At 41.8% G+C, this 14537-nt stretch overlaps 1 protein-coding gene across 1 annotated transcript in view; it reads left to right on the top strand.

The window, feature by feature from the left end:
• PIK3AP1 (phosphoinositide-3-kinase adaptor protein 1) overlaps nucleotides 1-14537 on the top strand; it is a 110802-nt gene that overhangs the window by 8402 nt on the left and 87863 nt on the right. The window lies entirely within an intron of this gene.

The following is a 14537-nucleotide window of genomic DNA, read 5'->3' as shown; positions in this document are numbered from 1 at the left end:
AGTGGGGGTGAGAGGCTGAGACTTAGTTTGTTGGGAGTGTGAGGAACATGACTGCCAACTTTTGTGCTTGCAAGCCACTTCCATTTTATCATGTGACCTTAAGTTTTTTGTTGAAAATGTGTCACTTTTGGCTAACATGTTTATAGGAAAACACCCCTCTTCTCTATTTCCTGCCAGCCAAGCTTCTGTCTTTTGCCCTGTTTCTCCTTTTAAAGTGGGAAAATTCTGCTCCTCTCTGCCGGGACTAATGACTTCAGTGGCCCCAGGAAGTGTGACATACACTCTGAGTAACAGTAACGGAAGACGTGCTCTGGGATGGATGCATTTCACGGCTTTTCTTCCTCTTTTTGTTTTCTATTTTTGCCTCCCTGTGGGCTCTGAGCAGACTATGTGTTTATCTTGTGTTCTCTTGCCATTTGAGATCTTATGTACCTGACACCAGCAAAGAAGCCTGGAAAATTATGGACCGATTTAACTATGCTCAGTTATTCCTGGAGTGACTTGGGGATTAATTTATCTCACCCACCTCCTGTCCCATTTGATGAACTGAATCAAGAATTCACTGGTTCTTAGTGATCTTAAAAATAGCTTCCTAGATGCTTTTATCTTGAGGTACCTTAGGAAAACCTCATGTGTACAAGAGGAGTATTAAAAAATAAACTATTGCTGGGGGGCCGGCTCCACGGCCAAGTGGTTAAGTTCACGCACTCTGCTTCAGTGGCCCACAGTTTTGCTGGTTCGGATCCTGGGTGTGGACATGGCACCACTCATCAGGTCATGCTGAGGCGACGTCCCACATAGCACAAACAGAGGCACTTACAACTAGAATATACAACTATGTACTGGGGGGGCTTTGGGGAGAAGAATAACAAAAAAAAAGATTGGCAACAGTTGTTAGCTCAGGTGCCAATCTTTACTAAAAAAATAAAAAATAAACTATCACAAGTTATAGAGAATGTAACTAAGGATGTAATTATACCAGAGACCTAGTGTAGATATAGTATAGCATACACCTAGTATGGTATAGAATAGGCTTCTCTAAACCAATAAATATGACCAGATCTCTTCACATAGTGAGATCCCAGCTCATTTTGTAACATGAATGGTTACTGTTAGCATGACAGATCTCACCTGAAATGCCTGGGACCCAGATTAGTCGTTTTTCCAGGGTTTGCTTAGCTTTACTTCAGAAGGACACAATGATAGAAAAACCACATATTCATACTTGCATGATGGCATTTCATTGCTTTGAGCGAGTTGCGATCTGCCTAAACTTAAAGAACTGACACACAACTGGTTGTTTCCTCGGATGAGCTTATGTCATGGCATCGGTCCATTATGATCTGTGACTGCCCCCCTGCCCCCCGCAACAATCATTCAGGGCTCTATGGATGTATTGTCACTATACTGGCACTTCACACTGTATGCTCTAACAGTTTGTTCTTTAAAATACTACAGTGGAGTTATTTTAAAAAATAGATGGTGAAAGGGATTCTTTTCATATTCTTTGGATGCATCCAATGTTTAGATGCCTAGATAAATTGATCGCCTATAGCATTTTACTTTATACTAACAACCATGGTTTGGTATGCTATGAGCCTTTAGCTTCAAGTGTTTCAGAAAGAATGAAGCATTTCACGGTGGTGTTTCTGTTCTGAGAGCAAACAAGCTCTCATCAGAAAGAGATTATTTTAATGGGAGATTAAACTAAGCTGCTTAGTGGAAAATCTCTGCAGTTCAGAATCAATAGCTAAATAGGGACAAATGGAATTATAGGAAAGAGAAGAGGAGGAAGGATCGCTTATGGCTCCAAAATAACTTTCTTATTTGGTATTAGACTTGTGAATTTTATGATTTGAGGTCTCTCTGTGTGCCAGGGAGGCTTGGGTTTGCTTTTGGGGTGTTCATAGCCGTTGCCCTTGGTCAACACAGTAGTGTGCTGCCCTATCTCTGATTTTTATACTGGCCAAACTTTCTTAACAAACTCAAGACTCAAAGAAGGGCAGTGTAGCAAAAACAGGGGAGGGACGCTCCATTGCCTAGCTCTGCTGCTAACTAGATGCCCAATATTGGGCATGTCACTTAGCCCCTTTGGGTTTCACTTTCCTTCTCTGTAAGAGGGGGAATTAGACTTGATCTAAGACACTTTCCGGGGCAAATAATCTATGATTCCTCTAAGCCAGAGAGTCTCAAACATTTTTGAAGCACCACCTTCTTGCCCTATTTCATACCTGCTTTGACTCCTAGGAAGATTAGGGCTAAAACAGTGTTTAGGAACAGTACTGTCTTTGTAATAGGTTTCTGGTATAACGATGTCCTTAGTTACATTCTCTACAACTTGTGTTAGTTTTTTTAATACACCTCTTGTACATATGAGGTTTTCCTAAGGCACCTCAAAATGAAAGAAAAAAAGAAGTTTCCGTATGTCCCACTATACAAGCTACCCCAGCCCCATGAGAAATAAATACATCGAAACTTGTTTCTTTGACTTTCTGTGTTTAAAAGAAAATCCCAGTGGGAAATGTGATGGAAAATTGGTAATGGGGATGAACTAATGGTAGGGACAATAATCATGGGGTTACTGATTGCACAGCTATAGAAGGCTTTAGGGAGACAAATTTCAGGAAGACTTTCTAACAATTTGAGCATGCAGAGACGGAATGGGTGGCCTTTGGAGGGGGTGAGTTCCACGTCACTGGTAGTGTGTGAATGGAGACTGCAGGTGTGGCAGAAAGGGATTCAGCTTTGGAACCATGGTTACACCGTGTGACCTTCACAGCCTTTTGATCATAAAATTCCCTGACCTGAAGTTCCTCTATTTCACCAGGAACATATTTCTATTCTGAATTCGGTCTTCCTACTTCTCCAGGTCTCCCTGGGGTTTCTAACTCCCAACTGAAGAAACACTGGTCATGTTCCTACTATGACCTGGCAGAAAATAGTAGGAAAAAAGATCTCAACTCATAATCTATGTCACCTTTGAAGATGGTAAAGTTCCCAGCATGTTTATGTATGTTTTTTCTTAACTTTCAGGTACCGTTTGAAGAAAACATGACTACTTGATAAGATATTCACTGAGACCATGTAAAATTTAGACTAAATATTAGACCGTTTGAAATTTAAAATAAGGCTTACAGATCAAAAGCTTTAGAAGAAGAACTGGTAGTGGAGATAATTACTCCAGAAACTGAAATTAAATGTAGTTACAGGTAGTCAATTACACTTTCTTTTGCTGCTGCGTTATCTAAACAAGTGCTTCTCAAACTTTACTGTGTGCAGGAAGCCCAGGGGATCTTGTCAGTATGCATATTCTGACTCAGAAGGTCAGAGTGGGGCCCAAGATTCTGCATTTCTAACAATCAGCCAGGGGATACTGATGCTGCTTGTCAGGGGTCCGCTGAGTAGTGAGCAAGGATCTAAGCTACCCTTCCTTTGACAGGTCAGTGGTCATGTACCTCTGTTCTGCATGGACCATTTTCTCAAATCTCCACTCTTCTAGAAATGGAGGCACCATCATATCTGGGTGACTCCTGGACACCCATCAGTTTAGGTATAAAATTAGGCCAGTGTTTAGTGCTTAGGCCAATAGACTTCAGGGTTGAGCTCCCTAGTTCTCTTCCTGTGCCCTACTCACAGATTCAGTGTGTTAGCTCGGGTGACTTTTAATCTCTCAGTTTTTCAGAAGTAAGTGATCCTGACGTCAGAGTAGGGGTATACTTTGATCACAATCCTTATTGCTTCTTCATTTAATAGGCGCATTGCTCATAATTACTATTCCACTAAAAAATGTTTTGGAGGTTTTATTTTATTTCCCACCTCCTGTCTCCAAATTTGTCAGCTACCTTAAAATCGAGCAGATGTTTTAATTAGAGTCTTCAGTGTGTTGGAGCAGCCAGTTTATTTCCCAAGATCTTCATCTGTAAAATGATGGGGTTGGACCAGATGATCTGGAAGGTTTCTTCCAGCCCCCTGTGTTGTAATCTATCATTATAAGTTTTCTAAGAAGATGGCAAATTACCCAGAGCCTTTGAACTGATTCAGTTTAGTTCCAAATGTCTGCAGTGATATATACCCAATGCGTAGAAGATGATACTATTGTTCTGAATTTTTCACATTTGTTGGGTGATTATTTTAAAATAAGGAAGTGAGAAAAACCCAGGTACAGCGCAGAAATTATTTCCTCTTTTTATTGGAGCTCTATTCTTTGCTGCAAATCTCACTGGAATACAAAAATAGATTCTGTTAGTCTGTGTGGGAAAGGTCTTGGTGAGTGATATTAAGTTTTATTTCAAAAGTTCTCATGATTGTGTGTGTGTGTGTGTGTGTGTGTGTGTGTGTGTTGAGGGGGAAGGGGAGCACTAAACCTGCTTCTCTAATATGATTCAGTGTTGCACTGGAGATCTGGTCTGCTGCTTTTTACACGTATTTTCACGTTGCCTTCCCTTGACCCTCCTTGTGCCCTTTGCACTTCAGAAGTTCTGATGGTACCCAAAATTATCGTGTATTTTGCCCTTTTTTCCCCATGGGAAAAATTTAGGATATGCCACGTCTGGCCTCCATTTGTTGACATGAATGTTCTAATCTGAATATTAATCTGGAGTTTGGAAGAAAAACAATTGAGATATTTAAAAATGCTTTCAGCTAATCAGATGAATTCCACAGTCTTTTCCTAAATTTAAAAAGGGATGTTTTTTTCTGAAATGAAGTAACACATGTTCATCATGTTAAAAGACAAAAGAAAACAAAAAAATACCTGTAGGTTTTTGCCAGTTTTCTCTTTTTATAAATAAAGTTGCAATAAATCTTCATGCAGCTTTGTGCCTAAGTCTCTGTGAATCTCGGTTGCTTTCACCCCAGCAGTGTCCCTGTAGAGGTCCCAGAGGTGGGGATACAGGCCTGCCCTGGGCATCTCCCCACCCTCCCCCTGTGACCTGAATCCGGGGCCCCCCTGAATGCAGTTTTTGTTGTTGCAGTTTATTTAATGTTTTTCTTTCCCTTTATGCCTGATCAAGTCAGTTATTCACATTTGCAGTTTCTCTTGTACAGATACTCATTTGAGAACCGCCCTGCATGCTTCCTTCCCCTCGTGGAAAGAACTCATAATGCAATGAATGCTTTTATGACAGTTACCATGTGTAAGTCACTGGGCGCTTTCCCCCTACACCCGTGAGTGGCTAGATGATTTTACAGCCATTCCACAGATGGGAAAACTGAGGTTCGGAGAGGTTGAATGACTTGCATAAGGACTGAGAGCAGCTCACCTTGGAACCTAGGGCCTTCAGACTCTAGAACGCTCTCCACTTTGCTTTGCTTTCCTCTTAGTCTCCTCTCCCCACCCTCCTCTTCCACATGGAGACAAGAGGGGTGAAGAAAGCTCGTGGGAGGGAAAGGATCAGCGACCAGGAAGCTTCTCAGGTTCTTCTGACCACAGATTCCCAAGTTGGGCTGGGCATTGGCATTGCCCCTGTACTTTGTTTAAAATACGGTGCCTGGGCCCCACCCCAAACTTACTGAACCAGAATCTAGGGGGCTTGGTCTCATTCCTGAATTTCAAAAAGCCTCTGCAGTTGGTTCTGCTGTGCAGCCATGTTCTGGAGGCTCTGCTTCATGCCCAGGGCCTTGTCCCTTGGTTTTCGGTTGAAGGAGCCAGCAGCAGCTCAGGCCCTGTTGGCTGTTCTGAGGCAGGTCACGGGGCAGTGGTCCCAGGGGCTCAGAGCTTGGCCATGGCGTGACTCACTTCCACGTCACAGGCATCAGCCCTTAGAGAGGGGAGGAGAGTCAAACCTTTGCAGCAAAGGGGAAGTTGCTGTGTCCTCCTCGCTCCCCTGGTGTGGTGGCCTCGCTGATGGTAAGTCATTGACTTCTGGGGCTTCTGTGGTGCGTTGCAGAGACTGAGGGGAGAATCTGACCTCGCGCCTCTTGAAATGGACTATTTTGGTTCTGCCATCCTTCTGTCTCGTGGCCATGGGTTATTGGGTTTGATCTTTCTCTGATGTGGGTTAGTTCACTCTGCAGTGGGCTCCTCAAGGCTCCTCCTTAAATGACCCCTGCTGAAGGATGCTTTCTTTGGACAGTCTTCCCTTCTGAAATAATCTTTGATTTGGGGAAGAACATACCCAGCTGGGATGGTAAAATCCATTTCAGTGTCACTAAAAATCTATAGCCTGTCTCAGGATTTTGCATTTCCCTTGCCAGCAACCCTGACTGCCTTGTAGAACAAGATATGTCCACACTCCTAGCTGCACCTGAAACAATTAGCAAGGACTCATGCCAATGATAGACTTGTGGACCCATGGAACTTTCCCCTTGAGGCCTCAGAGTCCCCCAGGATTATGAATTTCCCACAAAGCTGTGAGCCCAGATGGCACAGTGAAATTTGCCACAGGCTGCTTCGTCAGCCACCCAGAGACAGCCTTCTCCTCCCAGTTTCTTAGACTTTCTGTGGTCCTTCAAGGAAAGTATCTGCAAGTCCCTCTGTCAACTGTGATTGCTAAGATGCAGTGGAAAGGGGGTGATGAATGCCGAAGTTTCCACTAGCGTGAGAATCTCAAGTTTGCACCTGTCTTTGTCTAAATTTTCTAACATGCACCGGAATGGAAATATCAGGTATAGGAATTTTATCAGTTACTTTCTTACCCTGTTTTTTCGGTATTCTTTGCATCTTGCTTCTCCTGGAACTATTGCTAGAAGAGAATACTGGAACTTAGGAGGGACCTGACATCTGTTTTACCCTTTCAAAGCCCTTTTATAGACATTATTTCATTTGGTTCATGAACGTTTCCTAGCAGGCGGACATTATTATTATCTCCATTTTAAAGATAAGGAAAACAAGGCCTAGGCAGGTTCAATGACTTGCCCAAGGTCACACAGCTGCTTTTCCATTGGAGCTAGGGTCAGGGCGAGGGCCTCCTACCTTGTAGTCCAAGGCCTAGTGATTGCCTTGTCTAGGTACCACAGCCAGCCTTTGATGTGGTGCGTACTCACTGGGTATTTACTGTTCTCGAGGGCCCATGCTGAGTGCTGGTATAGAGCAGAGAAAGACAGACATAGTTATGCTGTAATGGTATCTCCCCTCTAGACCAGCACTATCCCAAAAATATATAATGTGAGCCACATGTGAAATTTAAACTTTTCTAGTAGCTGCAGTAAAAAAAAAAAGTAAAAAGAAACAGGTAAATTCATTTTATAACATGGTTTACTTAACTCAATATATCTAAAACATTCTCATTTCAACATATAATCAATATAAACATTATTAATGATATATTTTACATCCTTTTTTTCATGCTAAGTCTTTGAAATCTGGTGTGTATTTTATTATAATTTAAATTATATATGTAATTTTAATTTACTTATATATATCTATATATAAATAAACGGGCACACAAGAAATTGTTGCTAGTGGTTTCCTTCTGGTGGATGGAGGATATTTTGAACTTTTAGACATTTCTCCAATGTTTTAATTTTTCTACTGTGTTCCTGTTTTACTTTCATTTACGAATTTCAAAAGAGAAAAATGCTGGAGTCATGAGGATTTTATGGATCTAGAGAAAGGAGTTGGGCTTACACCCAGCTAACCTGAGTAGGTTGAGCTTCAGGCTAAATTCCCTTTGTGCAAACTCTCGGCCTTTTTCTCGTCTTCGTTAGACTGATCTTCTGGGTAAGGGGAGGCGACGTGGCATTGGTTGGTATTACTGCTTTAATGTCTGCACCGTCACTCACTCATGTGGGCTAATGCCTGAAAAGAGAGAGCAGCTACTTGTCATTGAGTCATCTTTTTACTCCTGTCAAATGGAATTTGACTCTTGTCAAATTTGGACTGATGTCTTCTTAGGTTACTACAATCTTTGTGACAAGAAATAAGAGAATTTTAGTGTCTATTTCACACACTCTGACACTAACTGGTGTGCCACCTTGGGCAAGTCACTTGGCCACCCTGCATCTATTCTTGTCATCTTTAAGATGTTGGCAAGAGCCCAAGTTGACATCTCAGACCTTTACAGCCATGAAATTCCATGATTCCAACTGTGTGTGATTTTATATATCTTACGTTTCACTGCTGGTTCTCAATCTGATATTTTTCAAAATCCCATCAAGGTACAGTGTATTATTTCAGCCAGCAAGTTATCGTTCACAACAGAATTTTAAACAGAGCCTTAGATGACATAATAATAGCTTTCTGTTTATGGGCATTATCCAAGTTTAGTCCCAAGTTGAGTTAGGAGAACATAACATTATGCCATTATCTGTGTGCAAATGAAAGAATGCATGTATTTAACATTTTACATGTACTGTTTATGATGGTCTGCATGTAGATTTATGAATCTAGGCTCACAGGAAGATAATGGGGGCAAATCTGTATGACAGAATGGGTCTGTCAATTTCCCTGTTATTGCAGGATGTTTTGATAGCTTTTCAATTTAGTTTCCATCACCATTCACATGACTGAGAGTGTGCCTGGGATGGCTGAGGAAATGGGATGATGTATGCTCTAAATGACTCTTTATTTGCCCATTGGAGAAATTATTGAAACCACAGTAGGTTTATCACATGGACTTTGGGGTAGAAGACTTCCTAATTTAGCCAGTTTGGTAAAATTTAGACTTAAACAGCAGTCAGTTGGTTTTACAAGATACAGAAAAATGAGTAAAACGAATCATTGATAAAATTACCCTTTCTGTGGGGGGAAAACCATTTGGAGCCTATTTTATTTTTACTATGTTTACGTATTTTAAGAAAATACTGGTCTTCACTGACAATGTTTCACATGTGGTAGGCGCCCAGTAAATGGTGGATGACTGGATGGGTGGGTGCATCCATGGATTCTTGTGCATTTTCCTTACTCTTGGGCCCATTTTGAATATCCCAGTTGAAGAAAAAGATAAGCCTCCCATGAGCATCTTTCTTAGGGGCCTGTGCTACTGATGCCGTTTGGATCATCAGCTACTTCCATGGAGCATGTTTGTCTTGTGGTCACGTGGTCAGGATGTGTCCACAAGCTGATTCAAAGCAAGACCGGGTCTATAGAATGCATCTTTTTTTGCTATGTTTATACTTAAAAATGTACCAGATATGACAGCCTGTTCCACAAAAGAATCGAGTATGCTATTACAGAAGCTAGTTGATAGCTGGAATTGTTTGCTCCGTGGAGGGGGGTGTATGGATCTGTTGGTGGCAGAGATTAAATTGGGCGTGTCCTTCTTGAAGGAGATCATTAAAAGGAAGAAATCGGTAGAGTTCAGAGGAGACCTCTAGAATTGGCTTTGTCATTTTGGGAATTCCTTGGTACTTTTTCTGCTGGATTTAGGTCTTCTGTGTATGTCTATCCTCCCTATCAATCTTACAAGGTTAGATTCATGGTAGGTTCTTATTTAAAAGAATGATGGTTGGACACGCATATTTTGTCTGCCAAATTGCCAGTTTCACAGCCTGCTGGCTCCCTCTCTAACATCTGATAACACAGGAAATAGAGGGGAGGCTGATGATGAAATGAAAATGCTCTACTTTTACAGCTGGACTAAAATAAGTTTCCTTTTGCATGTACAGCTAATGTTTGAGGCTGTATGGTAGTTAAAGCTTGCAGTAAGAAAGACTGTCATCAAAACTAGCAGATAGAAGAATATTAACATTAGCTGTTGACTCTTTTTTTTTTTTTTTGAGCATGTAAAGTGTGGGAAACATTTCTGTTGAGGATATGGCATTTCGTGTTCCAAATGGAGTCAACCTGTTGCTTGTTCTGAAACAGATTCCCCTTTTCATTTTCTAAAACTTTCTGAATATCATTTCTCAAAGCCTTGGTTTGTTGCCAGAGAAGGTCTCTAACTGTGATTATGAAGCATTTTCGTGTTAGAAGTTTTTCAGGAAAATATGTCATGCCAAAATAGTCGTTCAGTAATTTGGCAGCCTAAGTGTTTTATTTTGTAGTCACTTTGAATTCAGAGTCCCATAGGTTACAGAAATCCTTCAACATTGTTTCGCCCCAGTCCCTTCCATGGTCCACGGTGTTCCTATGATTAAAACTTGCCCATACTCTGGAAATAGTCTAACTTTAAATTCTCTAAGGGGAAAACAGACATAGGGCTGAGTCAACAAGATGGAAATATAGAATATTAGCATTAAAAAAGGAAATTCTGGGGCTGGCCTGGTGGCTTAGTGGTTAAGTTTGCATACTCCACTTTGGCAGCCTGGGGTTTGTGAGTTCGGATCCCACACCGCTCATCAAGCCATGCTATGGCAGTGTCCCTCATACAAAATAGAGGAAGATTGGCACAGGTATCAGCTCAGGGCTAGTCTTCCTCACCAAGAAAAAAAAAGAAAAGAAAAGGAAACTCTGGGATCATCTGGCCCAACCCCTTTAGTTTAAAATGAAACAAGTAAGAACAAGAGGGGTTAGAAGATTAGCCCAGTGTTACACAGTTAGTGGCAGAGATGCGACTATTCATTATATTTATATTCAACAAATATTTAGTGAGCTTATGGATGCCTGCCATGGGGGTGGCACCCTGCAAGGTCCTGGGAAAACTTGATGAAAAAGTCATACTCCACCCCTTCTCTCTCAGAGTTTATGTGTCCTAGAGGGAGAGAGAGATTAAACAGCCAGTTGCCCTGTTAATTACCTAATGCCAAGAGTGTCCAGTGTTAGAAGCAAGAGTCAGGGATGTCCTTTTTTTTTTTGAGGAAGATTAGCCCTGAGCTAACTGCTGCCAATCCTCCTCTTTTTGCTGAGGAACACTGGCCCTGAGCTAACATCTGTGCCCATCTTCCTCTATTTTATACGTGGGATGCCTACCACAGCATGGCTTGCCAAGCGGTGCCATGTCCGCACCTAGGATCCGAACCAGTGAACCCTGGCTGCCAAAGCTGAATGTGAGCACTTAACCGCTGCACCACTGGGCAGGCCCCAGGGATGTCCTTTTGAATAATAAAGGGGACCTGAGATATCCCAGGGACCCCTTTGATAGTTCCTACAGCATCCATTAAGGGAAGAATGAGTTTCCTGAGCATCCGTCTTGGAAAAGAGAAGAGAAGGCATGGCTTGTAGTTATGGCAAATGTTATACCACATGGTCATTTCATAGTAACATAGAGCCTAAGTTAACTGTGGCTTCCAGGCAGGTTAGGCAGACCACTCATTTTCTCAGAGTAGTGATTAGAACTGTCTGAAATTTTACAGTAGCTTTATTCCAGCACTCAATTTTTTGTGTGTGTGTGAGGAAGATTGGCCCTGAGCTAACATATGTTGCCAATCTTTCTCTTTTTGCTTGAGGAAGACTGTCACTGAGCTAACATCTGTGGCAATCTTCCTCTGCTTTATGTGAGGTGCCGCCACAGCGAGGCTTGACAAATGGTGCTAGGTCTGTGCTTGGGATCCAAACCTGTGAACCCTGGGCTGCCGAGACAGAAGGTGTGAACTTAACCGCTATGCCACTGGGCCAGCCCCTTAAGCACTCAATTTTAAAATGAGCATTTTGCTTCTTTCCTTAAGTTTGTAGACAGCAGTGATGTTGGTGTGTATATATTCACATGTTCCCACAATTTCAAAGTTTCACATTCTAGTTCACCTGAATGTGTATTGGTTGGAAGGATGGGCTAAAGATAAGTTGAAAACTAATAAGGATCAATATAAAATCCTTCTCAGGGTCCAAGAAAATAATCAAATAGTTGTACAAAAACCAGATAAAGGGATATATATTCTAAGAGTAGCATTTGGAAGAAGATCTGGTGGTTTTAGTTGAAGGCAAGCTAAACATGGTCAACAGAGCAATGTCACCTCCAAAAAAGGTAAACGCCGCATGAAGGCTTATGAACAGAAGTATCAGTATCAGAGAAGAGGCTGCTTCTCTACGCTGCATCGGTCAGCTTAGCTGGAGGTGTGTTCACCATTTCAATGGGAGGCACATACCGATGCTCATCCACCCATCCCTCCCTCCGTCCATCCATCCACTCACTTTTCCATCCTTTCACTCATTGAGTTTATTGTCCCTTCAGTAGAATGTAAGCCTCAGGAGAATGGAGATTTTGTTCACTGCTGTGTTCCCAGTGACTAGAGCAATGCTCGATACATAGTAGACCCTCAATAAATTGTTAAATGACTGAATGAGGAAATTTCAAATTCTGTCAGATGATAAATGGTTGAAGTAAATAAGCTGTTGTGGGGAAAAGAAGTTTCACTGGAACCATGGAGACTGTCTTCAGAGCTTTGAAGTCCTGTCACGTGGAAAAGCAAGGGGTGTGACTTTTCTGTATTTCTGTGGTGGACAGGGCAAGGAGCAATGGATGAAAGTTGCAACAATGACAGTGACGCAAGTTCAGGTGGCCCTCATAACCCAAAGACGACTGATTCTGGGAAAAAGTCAGGTGAAGTGGTGTTGGGGAGAGAGAAATTCCCCCTTCTACCCTTCCAGTCTTCTTATGCCTGAACCAATAATAAAAATGACATAAGGCCAGACTAACAGGGGAAAAAACGCAATTTAATACGTTCATATTGGAGATCATAGAGAAATGATGTTTGGAGAGTGATCAAAGCAGGCAGTATATATATCTTTTCACACAAAAAAACATAAATTTGTGAAGAATGACCTGACAAAGAAACTTAGGTTTGAGGTATGTAATTAGTGAGGAATTTAAACAGAGTTTGGGTTTGAGGTAGAAAATGAACAAAGTTGGTTATATCGTCTTCTCAGCCCTGAATCCCCTGGCTCTGGATAAGGACAGAAGGAGAGCACCTTTCAAAGGGGAGATTTATTTCCTACTCTCAGGGGGAACAGAGGGAGGAAGGTCAGAATGCCCTTTTTGCTTCTCAAGTAACTTTAATTCAAAATCATCAATATGCCATTGTGGGATATTTTGGAGTGGCCTGCCCTGGGCCCCAACATTGGCTATACTTAAGTAGGGGTTAAAATTTCATAGTAAACGTTTAAAAAAAATTTTTACTGGGACTTTATTTTGAAAAGCAAAACTAAAAATTAAGAACATAATTTTTTTTTTTTTTTTGGTGAGGAAGATTGGCCCTGAGCTAACGTCTGTTGCCAATCTTCTTCTTTTTATTTTATTTTTTCCCCAGAGCCCCAGTACATAGCTGTATACCCTAGTTGTAGGTCCTTCTAGTTCTTCTATGTGGGGTGCCACCACAGCATGGCCTGATGAGCAGTGTCTAGGTCCACGGCCAGGACCCAAACTGGCAAACCCCAGGCCCCTGAAGCAGAGTGTGTGAACCCAACCACTATGCCACCAGGCCGGCCCCAAGAAAATAAGTTTATTTTTATATTAACACAGTTTTGAGTATAATTTTAGCTTTAAGCTAATTCTCAAACTACACAAAGACTGAATGAACTGTTGCTGGGTATTATGCAGGAGGGGTTGAGTACATTTTCTTGACATAGTTTTAAGCCAGCAGAAGATGACGTTCCTTAGTTCATGTTTGACTTTTTTTAAACAGTTGTATTGAAATATAATTCAAAACGCATTTGACTTTGACGATTTTCAAGTCCTCCTCTCCATCATCATATATTCCTTGTCATTCACTTTTGATTATCGGGCCGCATCCCTGTGGACTTTCTGCTGTCCAGTTGGTAACCTTTCCAACTGACAGCGGCTTTACTTGGGACGCAAACAATTTTCCAACATCACTTTCATCAACTTTGTAAAATTATGCATCTTTTGCGAAATCTAGAATTACCCTGAATAACCAAATCACATTGTATTTGTGGTTTATTGTGGATAAATCCTAAATCTGGGAGAGATACAAGCAATGAAAACATGACTTGATGGATGAGGAGAATATACACCAAGATCAAGCAAGCAGAGGTGTTTAAGTGGGGACTAATTTTGTAAATGAGCATTTAGTTAGTGAATAGTTTTATGTTGTGAAAAACAGCTTTCCTATGTTACCATAACTGCGAGGACTTGAAATAGGAATACTCAGAAAATGATAAGACTGCTAGAGTTGGAAGCCGCTGACAGGGCTTCAGAGCCCCAAGCTTGGTACTGCCAAGCGGAGAACCAAGGGAATAGATATCCTGGTACATCTGTGACCCATTCCATTTGGTAGACCAGTTGGGAAGCTTGGCCACTGATGATGGGCTCGAGTCAAAAAAGTCTTGACAGGCCCAATCCCACATATAACGTTTAACAAGGCTAAGTATTAAATTAGTGCAATTAGTTCCGAAATCTCATTCCCTCAAAACAAAACAAACTGAACTATACAACTGTAGCATGGCAGAGGGAAAGTCCTGGCTTCCGTGGTTTACGTGAAAAACAGCTGGGGGTTTGAAGTGACCACGTACTCAATGTGAACCAGCAAGGTGGCACGAGTGCTCTAAGATGCAGTCCTGAGTGGCCCTTCAGAACCATGGCCAGACCGGAAGAAGTGACATCCCTTCTTGTATTATACATAGACTCTAGTTAGCCATCTGCAGTAGCTGTTGGCAGAAGGTAGGGGAATGGAGAGTTAGGTTGGGGGGATGCTGGGGGACAGACAAGCCAGAGCTCTCTCCATCTGAGGCCTGCTTAGAAAGGTGAGTGTATTATTCTGGACTT

The sequence above is a fragment of the Equus quagga genome, chromosome 2 (assembly GCF_021613505.1).
Source record: "Equus quagga isolate Etosha38 chromosome 2, UCLA_HA_Equagga_1.0, whole genome shotgun sequence".
NCBI lineage: Eukaryota > Metazoa > Chordata > Mammalia > Perissodactyla > Equidae > Equus > Equus quagga.
The sequence above is the reverse complement of the archived record's forward strand: the minus strand, read 5'-3'. Positions and strand labels throughout refer to the sequence as shown.